Below are 14,390 nucleotides of genomic sequence, written 5' to 3'. Positions count from 1 at the left end.
CTGTCACGAAATAGACATTGTTCTCTGTGGTCAGGATTGAGAGTCATGAAGGCTGTTTTGTTTGCCTGATTCCTAGGCTCAGGATATCTCATCTGGACTGCAGACAAATATGCAATAGGAGTGTGAAGATTCAATTGTTGTGGTCCGTGTAGGTACCAACAATTCAGGTAGAAAGAGCAAAAATGTTCTCCTCAGGAAATATGATCAGCTTTGGCATAAAGTAAAAAGCAGTGCAACAAAAGGAATTATCCCCGGATTACTATCTGAGCTAGAACTAATTGCCACTGGGTCCGCAAGATTAAAGAGGTAAATGCCTGGCTCCGAGATTGCTGTGGGAGAAAAGAATCCCAATTTTTGGGATATTGGCACCAGTACTGGAGAAAGCTGGGGCTGTTCTGACAAGCTCAGCTGTACCAGAATCATGCTAGTGTCCTACAGAATGCCACAAATAGGGTTGTGCATAGGGCTTTGAACTAAATAGTGTTGTTGCAGCGCTGGGATGGTGGGATCAGATGCATGGATAGTTAGGGGAAAATTTAAAGAGGGTGAGGACTCAACAGGGGCTATTAAAGTTTTCAGGATGAGTAATAGGTCAGAGAGTCTGAAAAGGCGAACTTTCAGGCACAGTAGACAAGGGACAACAATGAGAATTGAGCCATCTGTGCAGGACTGAGTGAATTGTACATAAATGCACACAGTATACAAAATAAAATAAAGGACCTTGTGACATTATTGAATTTGGGAGGTACAATGTTGTGAGAATAGCAAAGACTCGGTTTCTAGGGGCTGGGAAGTAAATATCCAATGATGAGCGTCATATCGAAAAGGCAGGCAGATGAGATGAGGTTGCATTGTTGTTAAGAAGTTAAAAAAAATTGAGAGCAATCCTCACTGATGATTGCACAATGTTCAGCACCATTCGTGACTGCTCAGATACTGAAGCAGTCCATGTTCAATATTCTATGATCTGGACAATATCCAGTCTTGGGCTGACAAGTGGAAAGTGACATTCACGCCATACAAATGCCAGGCTATGACCATCAGCAGTAAGAGACAATTTAACCATTGTCCATTGACATTCAATGTTGTTACCATCACTGAAAACCCTACTATCTACATCTTGGATGTTATCATTGACCAGCAAGTGAACTGACACATCACATTAACACAGTGTCTACAAGAGCAGGCCAGAATCTAGGAATACTGCAGCAAGTCGTTCACATCGACACTCCTCAAAGCCTGTCCACCACCTACAAGGCACACAACAGGAGTGCAATGGAATACTTGCCACTTTCCTAGATGACTGCAGCCCAACAACGCTCCAGAAGCTTGACACCATCCAAGACAAAGCAGCTGCTTGATATACACTATATCTACAAGCATACACTCCCTCCATCACGGAAGCTCAGTTGCAGCAGTGAGTACTATTTACAAGATGTACTGCAGAATTCACCAAAGATCCTCAGACAGCACCTTCTAAACCCGCAATTACTTCTTTCCAGAAGAACAAGGGAATCAGACATATAGGAATATCACCACCTCCATGTTCCCCTCCAATCCACTCACTGTCCTGACATGGGAATATATCACCATTTCTTGACTGTCTCTGCGTCAAGATCTTGGAAGTCCCTCCATTATAATATAGGGAGTCAGCCCACAGCAGGAGGACTGCAATGGTTCAAGAAGGAAGCTCACGACCACCTTCTCAAGGGCAATTAGGGGTGGGCAAGAAATGTTGGCCCCATCCTACAAATGAGTAGAGGAAAAAAAAGTGATATAGAGTAGGAAGATGTAGAATTTGTGCGGATAAGTTGAGGAAAAGCAGTTAATGTATAGATCTCCTGCTTGTAGTCAGGATGAGGGGAGATGATAAATGAAAATATGTAAGAAGATCATACTGCAATAATCAAAGGGGATTCAGTATGCAGTTGGACTGGGGAAAACAGCTTGTTATTGGTTCCTCAAAATGTATTTGTGCAATGTTTAGGAGACTTCTTTTTCTAGCAGCATGTGTAAGAGCCCACCAGACAACAGGCAATTCTGGATTTTGTGAGTAAAAGTGACAACAAAAGCAGGAGGAATGAACTAGCCAGGGTTGATTAGAAGGGGAGCTTAGCAGGGAAGACAGTGACAAAGCAACATCAGGCCTTTCTGGAGGTAAGTCGGGATGAACCACAGAAATTCTTGCCAAGGAAGAAGGGACAGAGGAAGACAGAGTAAGTGGAGGATGAGACAACTATGGGTGATGAGGGATGTCAGGGGCAGCAGAAAATCAACAGAAAAAGCTTAAAATGTGGTGGAGATTCAGAGGAAGCCACAGGATTGGGAATGTTTTCAAAACCAGTAGAAGATAATTAAAAGAAAAATAATCTGGGTGAATTGAAATAGGAGGCTGAGCGTGCTAGTAATTAAAAGAAGATGACATTTGTGCATTTATTTTAATCTTGAAAGGTAAGATGGAGGCAAGCGTTGGCATTGGACAGCTGAGAGAAGAGGCTTAAGAAGTAGAATTGGGAAAAAAAGGCAGAGAAAGTGAATAAAATGTGAGGCTGGATGAACACAGCAGGCCAAGCAGCATCTCAGGAGCACAAAAGCTGACGTTTCGGGCCTAGACCCTTCATCAGAGAGGGGGATGGGGAGAGGGAACTGGAATAAATAGGGAGAGAGGGGGAGGCGGACCGAAGATGGAGAGTAAAGAAGACAGGTGGAGAGGGTGTAGGTGGGGAGGTAGGGAGGGGATAGGTCAGTCCAGGGAAGACGGACAGGTCAAGGAGGTGGGATGAGGTTAGTAGGTAGATGGTGGTGCGGCCTGGGGTGGGAGGAAGGGATGGGTGAGAGGAAGAACAGGTTAGGGAGGCAGAGACAGGTTGGACTGGTTTTGGGATGCAGTGGGTGGAGGGGAAGAGCTGGGCTGGTTGTGTGGTGCAGTGGGGGGAGGGGACGAACTGGGCTGGTTTAGGGATGCGGTGGGGGAAGGCGAGATTTTGAAACTGGTGAAGTCCACATTGATACCGTTAGGCTGCAGGGTTCCCAGGCGGAATATGAGTTCCTGTTCCTGCAACCTTCGGGTGGCATCATTGTGGCACTGCAGGAGGCCCATGATGGACATGTCATCTAAAGAATGGGAGGGGAAGTGGAAATGGTTTGCAACTGGGAGGTGCAGTTGTTTGTTGCGAACTCAGCGGAGGTGTTCTGCAAAGCGGTCCGCGAGCCTCCGCTTGGTTTCCACAATGTAGCGGAAGCCACAGCGGGTACAGTGGATGCAGTATACCACATTGGCAGATGTGCAGGTGAACCTCTGCTTAATGTGGAATGTCATCTTGGGGCCTGGGATAGGGGTGAGGGAGGCGGTGTGGGGGCAAGTGTAGCATTTCCTGCGGTTGCAGGGGAAGGTGCCGGGTGTGGTGGGGTTGGAGGGCAGTGTGGAGCGAACAAGGGAGTCACGGAGAGAGTGGTCTCTCCAGAAAGCAGACAGGGGTGGGGATGGAAAAATGTCTTGGGTGGTGGGGTCGGATTGTAGATGGCGGAAGTGTCGGAGGATGATGCGTTGAATCCGGAGGTTGGTGGGGTGGTGTGTGAGAACGAGGGGGATCCTCTTTGGGCGGCTGTGGCGGGGGCGGGGTGTGAGGGATGTGTTGCGGGAAATACGGGAGACGCGGTCAAGGGCGTTCTCGATCACTGTGGGGGGAAAGTTGCGGTCCTTGAAGACCTTGGACATCTGGGATGTGCGGGAGTGGAATGTCTTATCATGGGAGCAGATGAGGTGGAGGCGGAGGAATTGGGAATAGGGGATGGAATTTTTGCAGGAGGGTGGGTGGGAGGAGAATACACCAACTCCCACAGCTACCTAGAATACACCTCCTCCCACCCACCCTCCTGCAAAAATTCCATCCCATATTCCCAATTCCTCCGCCTCCGTTGCATCTGCTCCCACGATAAGACATTCCACTCCCGCACATCCCAGATGCCCCAGTTCTTCAAGGACCGCAACTTTCCCCCCACAGTGATTGAGAACGCCCTTGACCGCGTCTCCCGTGTTTTCCGCAACACATTCCTCACACCCCGCCACAACTGCCCAAAGAGGATCCCCCTCGTTCTCACACACCACCCCACCAACCTCTGGATACAACACATCATCCTCCGACACTTCCGCCATTTACAATCCGACCCCACCACCCAAGACATTTTTCCATCCCCACCCCTGTCTGCTTTCCAGAGAGACCACTCTCTCCGTGACTCCCTGGTTCGCTCCACACTGCCCTCCAACCCCACCACACCCGGCACCTTCCCCTGCAACCGCAGGAAATGCTACACTTGCCCCCACACCTCCTCCCTCACCCCTATCCCAGGCCCCAAGATGACATTCCACATTAAGCAGAGGTTCACCTGCACATCTGCCAATGTGGTATACTGCATCCACTGTACCCGGTGTGGCTTCCTCTACATTGGAGAAACCATGCGGAGGCTTGGAGACCACTTTGCAGAACACCTCCGCTGAGTTCGCAACAAACAACTGCACCTCCCAGTCGCAAACCATTTCCACTCCCCCTCCCATTCTTAAGATGACATGTCCATCATGGGCCTCCTGCACTGCCACAATGATGCCACCCGAAGGTTGCAGGAACAGGAACTCATATTCCGCCTGGGAACCCTGCAGCCTAATGGTATCAATGTGGACTTCACCAGTTTCAAAATCTCGCCTTCCCCCACCGCATCCCTAAACCAGACCAGTTCGTCCCCTCCCCCCACTGCACCACACAACCAGCCCAGCTCTTCCCCCCCACCCACTGCATCCCAAAACCAGTCCAACCTGTCTCTGCCTCCCTAACCGTTTCTTCCTCTTACCCATCCCTTCCTCCCACCCCAGGCCGCACCACCATCTACCTACTAACCTCATCCCACCTCCTTGACCTGTCCGTCTTCCCTGGACTGACCTATCCCCTCCCTACCTCCCCACCTATACTCTCTCCACCTATCTTCTTTACTCTCCATCTTCGGTCCGCCTCCCCCTCTCTCCCTATTTATTCCAGTTCCCTTTCCCCATCCCCCTCTCTGATGAAGGGTCTAGGCCCGAAACGTCAGCTTTTGTGCTCCTGAGATGCTGCTTGGCCTGCTGTGTTCATCCAGCCTCACATTTTATCAGCTTACAATTAAACTGGGCAAATGTAACGTAACTGTGCTGAACTGGAGCTGTTAACATTGCATTTACACGTGCCGGATGAGATATTTTAATACTGAGTGGTACAAATCTCAGCCTATTTAGACAGAACAAAGCCACTGAAATGGTTCGGTTCATTGCGAACCACATCTTTTCACATTTAATAAAATTACATTACCCTGGGCAGGTCTACACTGATTATATGAGGTACTGTGCAAGATAACCCTGTGGGGTTCCACAGGGCTCTGTCCTTGGGCCTCTACTGTTTGTAATTTTTATTAATAACTTGGATGAGGGGATTGAAGGATGGGTCAGCAAGTTTGCAGACGACACAAAGGTCGGAGGTGTCGTTGACAGTGTAGAGGGCTGTTGTAGGCTGCAGTGGGACATTGACAGGATGCAGAGATGGGCTGAGAGGTGGCAGATGGAGTTCAACCTGGATAAATGCGAGGTGATGCATTTTGGAAGGTCGAATTTGAAAGCTGAGTACAGGATTAAGGATAGGATTCTTGGCAGCGTGGAGGAACAGAGGGATCTTGGTGTGCAGATACATAGATCCCTTAAAATGGCCACCCAAGTGGACAGGGTTGTTAAGAAAGCATATGGTGTTTTGGCTTTCATGAACAGGGGGATTGAGTTTAAGAGTCGTGAGATCTTGTTGGAGCTCTATAAAACTTTGGTTAGACCGCACTTGGAATACTGTGTCCAGTTCTGGGCGCCCTATTATAGGAAAGATGTGGATGCTTTGGAGAGGGTTCAGAGGAGGTTTACCAGGATGCTGCCTGGACTGGAGGGCTTATCTTATGAAGAGAGGTTGACTGAGCTCGGTCTCTTTTCATTGGAGAAAAGGAGGAGGAGGGGGGACCTAATTGAGGTATACAAGATTATGAGAGGCATAGATAGAGTTGATAGCCAGAGACTATTTCCCAGGGCAGAAATGGCTAGCACGAGGGGTCATAGTTTTAAGCTGGTTGGTGGAAAGTATCGAGGGGATGTCAGAGGCAGGTTCTTTACGCAGAGAGTTGTGAGAGCATGGAATGCGTTGCCAGCAGCAGTTGTGGAAGCAAGGTCATTGGGGTCATTTAAGAGACTGCTGGACATGTATATGGTCACAGAAATTTGAGGGTGCATACATGAGGATCAATGGTCGGCACAACATTGTGGGCTGAAGGGCCTGTTCTGTGCTGTACTGTTCTATGTTCTATAACCCACCTGGTCACAATAAGTACAGACAGTTCTCAGTGAGTGTCGGGTTGCACTTGCCAAGTGATCATATGCAATGATCAGAACTGAGATCTAACCCTAACCATGTTGCTTTCTGCAGGAAAAAAAGTCTTTCTGAACAATGTGTTTGGGAAACATCATTGTTTGCAATGACACATATCAATGAAGAAGCTCAAAGAATGAAATGTTAAAGGGATCACTCTGCATTTCGCAGGTAGTTTTTGTAAAAGTCAACCCCATGAAAATCATTCTTTTTCCTGAAAAGATAAACTGCAACTGAGCAGCAGCTGCACTGTGTTAAAACATATCATTAAAATACAAGAACAATCAACTAATCAACTCCCAAATGCCGTCTTTCAATTATAAATGAAACAGCTTTTCACTGAATTGCACCATGTGTTCCACATAACTGATAAAAATGCATGAAATATTAACAGGTCTTGTGTTAGAAATTTAGTATTGTGTGATTGCAGCGATTGGAATTCCAGTTAAAATACTGCATTTATGTAGTATCCCATTAAACATCGGTTACTTACGTAGATTCTCCAAGTTTACCTTCATGGCTTTTATTCTGGATGGAGATCACTAGCTTTTTACAGACTTGTATATAATCATTCCCTCCTCTCCACTTTTGAAAGATTGTGAGCATTTTCAGGTCCTGTATCTAGGTAAGGATGCGCTGACTTGGAGCAGTCCAGAGAAGATTGACAATTATTATCCCAGGATTGACGGGCTCATCATATACAAAGAGACTGAGGACACTCAGTCTTTACTATATGGTGTGGAGGTCCCACTCTCAGAGAGGGGTGGACAAGATCCAAAATCACATAACACCAAGTTATAGTCCAACAGATTTATTTGAAAACACAAGCTTTCCAAGCCTTACTCCTTCTTCAGTTGTTAGTGAGAGAGGATAGTATCAGACACAGAATTTATAAGTAAAAGATCAAAGTGTTACACCACTGATGAGGATGTACTAAACAAACTGAGCATGCTGCTAAATCTTTAATCAATTTAAAGGTTTTAATTGATAAATATGGACATGTAAATCCCCAAATTCCTTTCAGGTCATTGTCCTGAGAGAAGTAAAGATTTTATTAGTGTAAAGAAGAGGTGACATTTTTGCTCACGCAATGCATGTTAGGTGCGATGCCCTGTTTAGAATCTGTTTGTCTTGGTTTGGAGTCATTCTACCACATGCCATTAAGCTCACAATTCTGCACTTCTCTACCTTCTGCTCTGAATATATTAAAGCAGCCATCCCCTATGGACAAGCCCTATGCAAACGTAGAATCCTTTTGGATGAAGAGGAACGAGACGTGCACCTGAAGGTGTTGAAGGACACCCTCATAATAACAGGATATGACACTCAACTCATCGAACACCAGATCAGGCACGCCATGGTGAAAAACTGTAATGAACTCCTCAGAGGACAGACACAAGATATGTCCAATGGCATATGCTTCATCGTCCAGCACTTCCTGGGACCGAAGAAAGTTCTTTGCAGCATTCAACACATTATTGATGACGAAAGCACCCGGGTGTGTCATGGCCTGTTCGATTATAATTTGACGTCATGTAATTTCTGACCTTTACACAATGGAATTTAGAAAGATGAGCGAAATCTTATTAAAACTTACAGAATACTGAGAGGCCTGGATACAGTTGAAGTGGAGAAGATGTTCCCACTCATATGAGAGACTAGGTTACATGGCACAGCCTAAAATTGAAGAGTCAACTCTTTCAAATGGAGGTGAGATGGAATTTCTTCAGCTAGCCATAGTAAATCATTGAAACACACTTGCACAGAAGGCTGTGGAGGCTGAGTAATTGAGTGTATTTAGGACAGAGATAGATTGATTCTTGATAGGTAAAGGGAGTAAAGGTTACAGGGCAAAGGAAGGAGAATGGAGTTGAGAAATATATTACCCTTGATCAAATGGCACAGCAGACTCGGTGTGCTGAATGGCTTAATTCTGTTCCTATATCTTATGGCCTCGTGGTAAATTTAAGGGTGGTGAAAAATAACATTGGCGCTTTACTTGGCTACTGATTTTGGCAATAATTTGATAATTATCTGAATTGCACAACTGAGCAGATTGAACTACTGTGTTAATAACCAGCGGATTCGGTGATTGTGTATATTCAAGAAAATATTAGCATTCAAGCTTTTGACAGGTATCAACGCAATGTAACAGTCATCACTTCATGTATGATTAATAGTTCCCTCTAACTCAGAGCATAATCCGTCTGTTCTCTGAGATTCAATCACTACTCCAGACCAGCTCTCCTTTTCCAGTTTCAGTGCAACTAATGATTATAAATTTGTCACTGTTGAGAGTTGAGATCTCCTTCAGGCCCCAAAACAGTGCACTGTATCTGAGTGTACACATCCTCTCTGTGTGTTTCAGTACAACTGTGCCAATATTAAGAGATGTTGCTTGGCCCGCTGTGTTCATTCAGCTTCACACCGTGTTATCTCAGATTCTCCAGCATCGGCAGGTCCTACTATCTCTGTGCCAATATTAATATTGGCTGCTTTTACTTTCAGTGTATCTGCACTTACTTTTAAATATTCACAGTTCAATTAGGTTGATCCTTTATCTTGGCAACAGAAGGCAGCAATACAGATGTGCTACATTTTGGAGGGCACTTCACCAACTGTGACACTTCCTTGACCATTTCCAATGTTTGAAATCGATGGAGAACATCACAGATGACTATCTAATCAAGAGCTGAAAGGAGTCTTTTTTTTATTATCAGGGAGATATGATCCGTGTTCTTACCAATTTCCGTATCATGGTTAGTTCATTTGCTGTTTGCCCGTTTTTGTATTTTTAATTTATTTTTTCAAAAAGTTTTGATGGTTCTATATTAATTTCAAACAGTTTTCTTATTTTGTCAGTTTCACTTTGCACTCATTGAATAATTGCACATTGATATGATATTGACTTTTGGTGCTTCTAATCTGAATGACTATCATAAAATGTGAAATAATTGTCCAAACAGAGTAAATAACTTCAATCTTACAAATGCAATTAAAATGTTCACATTCAGCTGGGAATGGTCTAAAGCTTGGTCCTTTGGTCGGAGTGTAACTGGTAATTTGTTTGTTCTCACTCTGTCTCATGACCATAAGATCTTCCTCTTGCTTTTTCACAGCTAATTTCACAGCAATTGCGATCCTGCCTTGACGAAGCTATGGCCTTTCTTGATGCTTTTCATGTTACCTCATATCCATGGCAGTGATGGATCTCCTAGTTATGCTAATAGCTGTAATCATAAACCAGGTTGCTAGAAACTATTTCCCATTCAATATGTAGTCCATAATACCAATATGCTGCTTCCCTTCTGTTATAATTTATACAACCCTTGACACTTCTGCCTGATTAACTGTCACTTTCACCTTCGATATGGTTATTTCTTATAAAATGTTGAAAAGACAATGTTATACCAAGAAGGTAACAGCATGCATCAAAGGAATTGTGCCATCATAATAGCTGTCTTAAGAATGCCCTTACATATTTTTCATATGAGCCTATTTACGTTATTAACAGAATAACCTGGTTCTTTGGGTTAAAACCATATTTTATACATTGTGTACACGGGCAGCATATGACTGGATTTGTGCATCAACCATTAATTTATACAGGGGTACAGAGCTGAGTTGAAGAATGTGGTGAAATATCCACTGGAACTATTTGTTCGAATATTTAAGACTTTGAAAATGGGATAGTTTATCATGAACCACACTGTATACTATAGCATATACAAGGAATGCTGGAGAAATGCAGCAGATCTGAAACCAGCTGCACAGACAGGAAAAGAGTTATTATTTCAATCCTTGTATGAATCTCCTTCTGAACATCATATTGGATTCAAAATATTAACTCAATTTCGCTATCTAAAAATGCTATTAGACCCACTGAGGTTTGTCAGCATATCTGTGTCTTTTTTAATATTTCTCCTTTTTCACAAATTTCCAACAAGCTCATTGTTTTACTTATACAGAAGCATGGCCTCTTCGTCTTCATATTACATACATCAGGTTCTGACCTGCAATCATTGTTAAATCCTTCCATATTATGAATTCAAGAAAGCATCAGAAATACTGAATTACCACCCAGGGACAGTATTCTCAACTGTTCTCCACTTCCTCACAGTTGTGTTTCGTCTTGTTGGCTCATATTATCCACTGAGCTATTTCATGAATTAGATCAGCAACAGAGTTTTTGAAAAGTAGCTTTCTTCAATGTGATGTATAGATTTCTTACTAAAGCAGCATTTATTCCCCCTCCCTCATTCCATTGTTTGAGCCAAATATTTCAGACTCAGAATATCAATAGTGGCGTTTCTAAGACCTACTCTTTTCAGCTGCTATGTCAATGATTTTTGAATTATGTTTTGCATCGACTGGTTGGGCCAAAAGGTCTGTTTCCATGCTGTATAACACTATGACAAGATCAGAATTTGAGTTGTTAATTGATGAATGCACAATGTTGAACACCATTTGGAACTCATCAGATACATTTGGATAGGTACATGGATCATAAGTGTTTAGAAGGATATGGACCAAATGCAGGGAATTGGAATGAGCTGAGTGGGCACCATTGTCAGGGTGGAGCAGTTTGGGCTGAAGGGCCTGTTTCCAAGCTGTATTATCCTTTTAATACACTCTATGACTGATATTTTCCAATGTTCTTACTGCAGCACAACCACAGTGAAGGCAAAGGGAATGGCTTTGAGGATCCCTAACCTTGCTTGTCTATTTTCTTGGCAGCTTGGGTATGCCCGGCTGCAATATCAATTTACCACGAGATGCCATTAGCCTTTCAACCAAAACACAAATCAATGGAAAGCTGAAAGTATCTTTTGAGACTCGATTGAGCGACAAATGCTACCTACATGTGAGAAATCATACTTCATAATGCTTCAATAAATGAAACATAAGTGCACGACATTTCTGGAATTTAGATTTTTGCTTTGGTAAATGATTTCCCCCATTGCTTGAAACAGAACAACCTTTGTGTTCAAACATAACATGATAAAACACCAGACTACAGGGAAAATGCACAACGCTTAGAAGGCCACGTACAAGATAACACCATGCAGCACACTTATAGTTCCCTTGCCTGTTCTGTAGAATTAAGTGGCTCATTGAAAGCCATCTATCTGAAAAGCTGAGTTAGCATTAGAATCTGAGCACAAGAGATTATTTTGTGAGGCTGTTCAAAACTTGGGGGCAGGTACAAGTTGCCACTTTCCATGTTTTTCTCATTGACTGTGCATTTTCATGTTGAGCTTCTGGACCAAAGCAAATGTCACACAGCTGCCAGATGATTTTGAAACCTAGGTGGGAAACTGAGAAAAGCGACTCACTAAATGTTATTAAATTCCACAGTCCTTATTTAGAGATGCATAAAAGGCACTTTCTAAACATATTGACAGAGCAAAAAATCGATGAGAGATGTCAAAGTAGCATTAACTGTATGTGATTGCTCTTTGCTCTGGATGTGAAAAGCTGTTGCACTTGGGTCACCTTCACATCTCGTTACTGACTGAATAAGAAATGAACAAAATAAACAAAAGAAAGTACAGCACGGGAACAGGTCCTTCGGCCCTCCATGCCTATGCTGACCATCATGCCCTAATTAGCCGCAAAAGAAACCTGCCTTTTTTTATCTGTATCTTTCTATTCCCTCCCGATTCATGTACCCATCTAGGTGCCTCTTAAATACCTTCAATGTGCCCATTTCCACCACCTATTCTGGTAGTGCATTCCAGGCTGTTACCACTGTCTGCGTGAAAAATGTTCCTCACACATCTCCCTTAAACTTTACCCCTCTGACCTTGAACCTTTGCCCCTTTGTAACTGAAACTTCAACCCCGGGAAAATGTTTCTGATTATCTATCCTAGATATGCAACTCAATTTTATAGGCCTTTATTAGGTCTCCGCTCAGCTGCCATCTTTCCAGTGAAAACAATCCTAGTCTTTTTAACATTTCCTTATAGTCAATGCCCTGGAGACCAGGCAACATCATGGTGAACCTTCTCTGTACTCTCTCCAAAGCTTCCACATCCTTCTGGTTGTGTGGTGACCAAAACTGCACACAATACTCCAAATGTGACCTAACAAGGGTTTTATAAAGCTGCAACATGTTTTGCCAACTCTTATACTTCACGCCCAGCGATGAAGACAAGCATGTCATATGCCTTCTTTCTCACCTTGGCTACTTGTGTTGCCACTTTCAGGGAACTGTCGGCCTGCATGCCCAGATCCACCTGAATGTTAATGTTCCTAAGGGTTCTGCCATTGATAATATAATTGACATCTACATTTGATCCTCCAAAATGCATCACCTCACATTTGTCCGGATTAAACTCCATTTGCCATTTCAATGCCCAAGTCACCAATCTATCTATATCCTGTTGTATACTTTCACAATCATTGGCAGTATCAGCAACTTCACCAAACTTCGTGTCATCAGCAAACTTGCAATTCAGTCCCCTCGCCTTTTCCTCCAGATCATTTATATATACTACAAACAAAGCACCTAAGAACAACTCCTGTGGAACAATACTAGTTACTGGTCTCCATTCTGAAAAACATCTTCCACCATTACCCTCTGTCTTCTATGACCAAGTCAGTTTTCCATCCATCTAGCCAGGCCACCCAGAATTCCTTGAGATTTTAGTTTTTGTACCAAACTGCCATGTGGGACTTTATCAAATTCCTTACTAACGTTCATATGAATTACATCCAGAGCCCTTCTCTCATCAATTATCCTCATTACCTCTTCAAAAAAAATTCAGTCAGGTTGGTGAGACATGACCTTCCCCTGACAAAACCGTGCTGCCTTTCACTAACTAGTCCATTTTCCTCCAAATACCCATATACCACGTCCCCCAGTATCTTCTCGAAGAGCTTCCCTCACAGACATCAAGCTCACTGACTTACAGTTTCCTGGATTATCCCTGCATTCTTTCTTAAACAAGGGAACAACATTCGCTAATATCCAGTCCTCTGGAACTTCACCTATGGTCAACAAGGATGTGAAGATATCTGCCAATACTCCAGCCGTTTCCTCCCATGCCTCTATCTATATCCAATCTCAGTAAGTAAATCCCATATTGTCCTGGGGACTTATCTACCTTAATGCAATTCAGGATATCCAAAACTTATTCTTTCAATATGTTGACATTCTCTAGAGTACTCACACTCATCCCTGACCTCAACATTAGTCATGTTGTATAGCTTCCCTCCTTCATTCTTCAGTGGTTCTACTCTTTCCCTTGTTACTCTCTTTCTGCAAACATATAGAACATAGAACATTACAGCACAGTACAGGCCCTTCGGCCCTCGATGTTGTGCCGACCTGTCATACCAATCTGAAGCCCATCTAACCTATACTATTCCATGTACGTCCATACGCTCATCCAATGACAACTTAAATGTACCTAAAGTTGGTGAATCTACAACCGTTGCAGGCAAAGCGTTTCATTCCCTTACTACTCTCTGAGTAAAGAAACTACCTCTGACATCTGTCCTATATCTTTCACCCCTCAATTTAAAGCTATGCCCCCTCGTGCTCGCCGTCACCATTCTAGGAAAAAGGCTCTCCCTATCCACCCCATCTAACCCTTTGATTATTTTATACGTTTCAATTAAGTCACCTCTCAACCTTCTTCTCTCCAACGAAAACAGCCTCAAGTCCCTCAGCCTTTCCTCGTAAGACCTTCCCTCCATACCAGGCAACATCCTAGTCTCCTCTGCACCCTTTCCAAAGCTTCCACATCCTTCTTATAATGCGGTGACCAGAACAATACGCAATACTCCAAGTGCGGCCGCAGAGTTTTGTCCAGCTGCAGCATAACCTCTTGGTTCCGGAACTCGATCCCTCTATTAATAAAAGCTAAAACACTGTATGCCTTCTTAACAGCCCTGTCAACCTGGGTGGCAACTTTCAAGGTTCTGTGTACATGGGCACCGAGATCTCTCTGCTCATC

The sequence above is a fragment of the Stegostoma tigrinum genome, chromosome 43 (genome assembly GCF_030684315.1).
Source record: "Stegostoma tigrinum isolate sSteTig4 chromosome 43, sSteTig4.hap1, whole genome shotgun sequence".
Lineage (NCBI taxonomy): Eukaryota > Metazoa > Chordata > Chondrichthyes > Orectolobiformes > Stegostomatidae > Stegostoma > Stegostoma tigrinum.
This window is presented reverse-complemented; position numbering follows the sequence as displayed.